Source organism: Silene latifolia, chromosome 9 (genome assembly GCF_048544455.1).
Source record: "Silene latifolia isolate original U9 population chromosome 9, ASM4854445v1, whole genome shotgun sequence".
Classification (NCBI taxonomy): domain Eukaryota; kingdom Viridiplantae; phylum Streptophyta; class Magnoliopsida; order Caryophyllales; family Caryophyllaceae; genus Silene; species Silene latifolia.
The window spans coordinates 145,302,419-145,309,453 of NC_133534.1; positions in this window are offsets into that span (position 1 = coordinate 145,302,419).

Consider the following 7,035-nt stretch of genomic DNA (forward strand, 5'->3'; position numbering starts at 1 on the left):
GGCTATGATGATGACCCAAGACTTGACATATGGAGTATGTGGTGGATCTTTTGAGTATGACTATGGGTATGGGGAGTTTGAGGAGCAAGTCAACACAAACCTGTCTTACAAATCATACAATGAAAATCCTAACTACTACCCCGACTTTTCCCACCAAAACCCCCACATCCATTATCCACAATAACCACCCACCCAAAACTCACTTTACGACCAATTCCAAATGCCACAATATGAGCACTTTCACACCCACCCATAACAAAAAGATGAGCCCAACTTTGACATTCAAGATATGGTTCTCCAAATGATGGGAGACCAACAAAATTTCTTCACACAAATTCTAGAGGAGAGCTAAAATAGGAACAATGTTCTCCAAAGCATTGTTACCCATGGTGAGGAGATGGCAATTCGAATTGCCCAAATGAAAGCAACCCAAGAAACAACCCAAACAAACACTCCCCACCAATCCTTGAGCATTGAACATGAATGTGAATTTGAGGCAATGACCTTTGATGAAGAAGATGTTAAGTGGGAAGAGCCAATCTCCTTGAGCTCTTGTGAGTATGAAAGTGTGGTATTTGATGAGGAAGATATGAGGTTGAGTAAGCCAAATACTCTTAGCCTTTGTGAGTATGAGGGTGTGACTTTTGATGTGAACATTGAGATGGTGGAGAAAGAATTAATGAAGAGGAGTGAAGCCCCTATCTATGATTCGTATGGAGATAGCGATGATGACAAGCCTATTAAAGAAGCTTATGCGGAATATGTGTCTTGCAATGACTTATGGAATGAAGAAGAGGAATGGAGTTGTGAAAACACCTTACTTGAGGAGCCTATCCTTGAGAAATTTGAGGTATGCTTCCCTGAGGAAGATGAATGTCTCTTTCCCATTGACCATGAAGACCTTCTCGCACCCACCATGGAGCCTATGGTTGTTGGAGATGATATGGTGGACCTTCTCCTTCAAAGATCATAGATCCTAATTAGACACTCTAATTAAATGTCAAATTATCTCATAACTTGAGTTTATGTGATCTATGTAACATGCATGCAATATAAAAGCATATTAAAATAAAAGAAGAGGAAAACAATTTTCCTTACATTGAAAAATGGTAGTATTTGGGCACAACCAAGATCACCCATCTTGGTTGTTCTTGAGATTAAAATAAATGGCAAGATCCTCCATCTTCAAGTGTCCAAAATAGAACACCTCCTTTCTAAGCACCCAAGAACTTACCCAACAACCTTACTAATATTAACTAGATATTAGTAAGATTACCCTTGATAATATGTAAATATTCTTGACAATCTTAGTAATAATTATTTTAATTACTAACAAGCTTAGTAAGTGTTCTTATTAATTTTTAGAGAGATGTACACAGTTATTATTCACCACATGCAAAAGATAAGTGAAGTAGTGTACAAAATGAACAACAATTTTGGAGTATATGTTGAGGAAGTGGCGGGTGGAGTAGGGAATTGGTGGAGTGTAGAAATTGTCTTATTTTTATGTTCAATTACATATCTCATGCAAAAGACATAAGATAACTTGTGGAAGAATAAATAAAGTGTAATGATTATGTTTGTAATTATCCACTACACTCCATTTACACGGTCCAATGTCCCATTTACGGGTCCATTTTAGTTTTTATATTTGTCGCACAAATACGTGTAAATTTTATTTAAACATCGTTTCATGTTTAAATGCTTCCAATTAATTTCGTTCAAATCACTCCGTAAATATATGTGTACCGCTACACATATATTTTACGTACCAATACTAATCACATTAGTCAATTAGTACCAATCTTAACAATTAACTGCTTAATTATTAATTCCCGTCTCAAATACTTTATTATTCAATTATCGCATAATTAAATAATAATTTCCGCGCCTCGAGTTCACAACTCAATATCTCTCTAAATTAATTAATCGACTAACTTTTTAGTCTATTTATCAAGGGACTAATTTAAACTGTATCTCATACAATTAATTAGCTTTCGTGTTGGGGCTCGTTCCTTTAGGTGTGACTGAAAGGGATCACCAACAACACCGCCGTCTTACGACAATAACGTCAAACCCTAGTTGGCCAACCGTTACCGATATACGTTGATCAGCTGACTAGTATTGCCAATGAATATCCCATGCATATTCCTTAATGAGATTTAATAATATTATCATGCACTATTGTGGAGGACAAAACTCCAAGAATCTCCCACTTGTCCGAGACAAGTTGTGCAATGATTATAACACACAATTGTGGATAACTCCATATCTCAACAATATCGTCCTTGTACTCTACAAGGATGCGTTAGCAATTCTCTTGTCCGTTTTAACAACAATCTCCCACTCAATGCAAGGTGTCTTTTAGGTCGCACTTGCACATGAACATATCGTGAGTGGTTTTCTCGATCTGGAGTGTGACTACCTGACCGGAAAAATCTCCCATAGATTACTTCCGAGCGTGGCCACGCATTTGTAGTCATAACTCCTCGAGTGGCCTTGAGATGTTTAAACCCAACGTGGGTGGACAATTCCTGTCTGCCCTATCTATCCTATTGCACAATACAGATCACCATGACCCACTAGATGTCCTTTGGCTCCCTTTCACGGCACGACCTAGGACAAAAACCAAAGTCACTCGGAAACTGTACAGGCTCAGACAATAGTCTCCAGTTTAAAGAATTGACTCATAGGAATATCATAGAAGTCCCTGCCACGACCAGACGTCCGTAATAGATCTAAGGGACTCTATAAATGTCACTGCCCGACAAAGTGTCCCACACTCTGCCAATGTAAACGACTAGTCATCCTTATGACCTTATGGTGCTGAACCTACCATCAATCGTCTTATAATCTAGTCACTCCGAGACGTCACCTTATTAAGTGATTAGAGGCTAATACAATGTTCATCCTATTCACTTGAATTGGGGTTCAACATTGTCTCCACAACCAATTCGGATAAACAAGGTATTTATGTTTTCAGTCAAACTAAATAATTGAGTTCTTAAAAGACTCAAACAATGAATGCGATCATCACTTATGTAAATATCAATACACTATCCAATATTTACATAACAATCTTCAGCAATTACGGTATAATCCTCAATCACATTGAGATGACATAACCATCATGTCAACCTTATGCCAACGACTTTGGTTAGAGGATTAGCAACTGTTGCATCACTTTAATTTCCATTGCTATTTTCCTTTGTTCTATGCAATCTTTTCATCACATAGAGCATTTCTAAGTACATGTCTAAACAAGTTTTTAGACTCTAGCTCTAAAGCCAGTCAAAACACTCCCACTGTTTTCACAGTCTCTCGGGAGACAATATTCGGCTAATAGAACTACACTAGTTCCATTTAAACTTCGAATATCAACTGTCTCTTATACAATATCGGATATTGTAATGTACTTAGCTTTCGTTCATGATTTATACGTATAACTCTTATAAAAATCCTTCATATGACATCTTTTATGTATGCCTCCTCATACATATCTGCTTATGCATGTATAACTTCTTATACGTATTATTCTTTATGCACATAGCACTCTTACATGATAACCATTCCTTAACGAGGCCCATAACATCTTATAAGCATAGGAATGTTTTCGTGTAATTATTTTACACGAAATTCATAAATTCCTCCAAACTACAAGAGTAAATCCTCAGTGCTTCTCAAGTACTCAAGGATGCTCTTGATAATCATCTAGTGACACTCACTAGAAAATGATTGGTAATGACTTCTCATATTCTCAACATGATAAGTCCCGACGAGAGAAGCTTTTAGCATATTTAATAAATCCTGCAGCAGAAGCACAAGAGATCATATTTATTGTTCAACAACTTGAACGAGTCAAGAATCTTATCACATAAGTCTCTTGACTATATTGCTAATATCCATAGAGATCTATCTCATTAGATCCGGATATTTAATATGCGCCATGCTACTCTCAAGTATTCACCCGAGAATATTTCTAGTCACTAATATGTCAAACACATATTTTAGACTAAGAAATATCACCTTAGCTACATTTCTAGTCAATAATATGTCAAGAACATATTTTAGACTAAGAAACTCACTTTAGCTCCCATTAAACTCCATGTATCATCATGTTATCTCGACACTCGAGTAATACCGTTTTGATAGACTACATGATTGAACCCAAAGTTCCAACTCTTTGACGTATATAGATCACAAAAGGGATCTTTCAAGCATGCTAGGCTTCTTAGCATTGACAACATCAATAAAACTTCTCCCTTCATAAGATACATTCAAGGAGAAAGTTTCGTTATCCTTTTGCCGAATCTCATCCTCATGAGAGGCTATATTGCTAAGACCATACGAATTGATAAAGGCATTTGGGTTGTCACAAACTCTCTATAACCAACCCAAATTTTAAACATCTTATGTAACCTTTATGACAAGATCAAGGTAACATACCAAAGTATTCACCTTAAATCAAGTCTCGAAAACATCTCGTGTTTTTTTCCTTATCGCATCGTGTGCAAGGAGATCAATTCGAATTGCATGGTGACACGCCATCACATAGAGTTCATACTATAGAAAAGCCTTTGATGAGGGTTTAAGATTCGTCACTTTTGAAAAGTAACGCAATATTATCGCAAAATTATCTCCTTATAACCACTGAGCCACAATAAAGAACGTCTTCTTGCATTGTACTCACCACTGAGCCTCAATAAAGAACATCTTCTTGCATTGTACTTAGTTTGTGGGTCTTGGACTTCCGTAAGTTCAAAATTTCTCCCACTCTGTCTTCCAGAGAATGAAAATCTTTCTGGAAAGACAGCATTACGACCCACAAACTCTTTTCGCAAACTTTTGAATTACACTTGAGTAATTAAAACTAATATGTCATCATCATGACGGAAGTGTCACTTTCGAAATCAAGACTCTCTTGATAAAATGTGACTTCCTTTTAAACTCGTTATATGAGTTTGCAACATAAAACCCCTTTTTAATATGTATGGACGTTAAGTTGTATAATAATCGCAAAAATCGTTGTAAGCTTATGTAGGTGAATTGGTAAATCATGTTACCAATCATTGCAACCAAATTCCTTCAAAGAAACCGCTTTATATGAAAGAACGAAACAAGTATAATAATAAATAGAGAATTAAAGGAGGATGAAGTGCGCGATGTCATACATTTATGAGAATGAACAAAAAATAGGAAAAATTAACATTCAATGTTTTAATTTTACTTGTGAAACATCTTTAACAAGTTTTAACATTTATATAATGATCTCTCACTAAATTATATAAATGATTCCAAAACAAAAATATTAAACAAAAATGAGCATCGCTTGGGCGAAACATCCCATAATTGTGTACATTCGGTAAGTCACGTTGACTAATTCTACCTCTAGAACTCTTGGTCGACGAATTTCCTTAAATCCATCTACTAGCCCCGGAACACAAGACCGTCTTATATCCCGTTGAGTCCAACCAATTTTGGCGTGTGATAACCGCTTACCACCCTACTTACTCAAGGTAAAAAGAGAACACCCCGCTTGGGCGAGAGTGGCTCTAATGAACAAGAGATTCATAGGTGTTACTAATTGGTAAGGCTAATCTCAATTTTAGTTATGTGAGAGATCTTGTCAATTTAGTCATAAATTTCCTATAAGTGAACTAGGTCGGTGAATGTAAATGACGTGAATTGACAATCGCGAAGATAAAATGCATGTGAATGGCGATTTTGGCATGCGAGAGAATAAAACAAGCAAACAAGTAAGCATATGAATAAATCCTAGTATGGCCACCTAGTTAATAAAAACTAGTCTATTACATTTCGGAAACCAACTCCTTGGTCCCTTGCCACTTCATTCCAAAAGTGGCTTCTTCTTGTGGGATTTGGAACACCTTTCAAAATAGACTTCGTCTCGATGTAATCTGTCTTTTGGAAACGCCGGTAAAAATAACTATTACAAATGAATTACATAGCTATTCCTATTATACATAAATTAATAAAATAAATAAAACTATTAATTAATTACAAACCGACGATACGAGATCGTATTCAATTACAAACAAATCGATATTCCCATTCATTTCGGGCAATAACGATTAAAATAAACTAGGCCATACTAGGTACAACAAGATAAATACTTTAAATAAATGATAATCATTCATTCAACTTAAATAAATATGCTTAAAATGCTGTAAAATGATGGCAAAATCGCCCTATCCATCAATCGTTGGTATCCATCTCCGTGTTTGTGGATTTAATCGATTTTTAACATGTAAAAATCAATAATCAACTCTTAAATCTCATTTAAGTCCAAACTAAGTGTCCAAACTGTTTTGGACCTCAAAATTAGTCCTCACTAATTTTATGATGAATAATTAGTTTGATTTGGTGATATTTTGCTAATTTAAACGGTAAAATCATAATTTTTAAGTAAAAATCCAAAATAATTGAAAAATTACCCAAACAATTGAAACAAAAATTTTGAGTATTCTGGAACACTCCCAAGAACACCAAGATATCAGAAAAATTGCCCCAAAAATTCTGATAAAATTTATGAAGAAAAGATCGATATTCATCGGTTTTTAACCACTAAAATCAATAAACAACAAAACAAGGGGAAATCATATTTTAAATTTCACTTTTATCTTTTAAATAATATTTTTAAATGTACATAAATTTAAAAAGGGCATAATCAATTGTTTCGAAATTATGATTAATTTATTTCACTTTTATCGACTTTTATCTCATAAAATCAATAAACATGCAAAACTTCAAACAAACCTTCAACATTTTGCATACAATCAGTAGAAAACATGCATGAAACACCATAAAAATTCCATGACCCTAATCAACATTTAACTATTTTTAGTCAATTTTTAACTAAAAAACGGCATTTTGACTCGGTTTTCTACCAAAAATCATTAAAAATAGCAAAATAACTTCATAAATCACCAAACTTTACCACAAATCTTTTGAGAACAGTAGGTATGCATGTCCCAAAAATTTCGTGCTAAAACCTCTTCTAACACAATTTTTGAG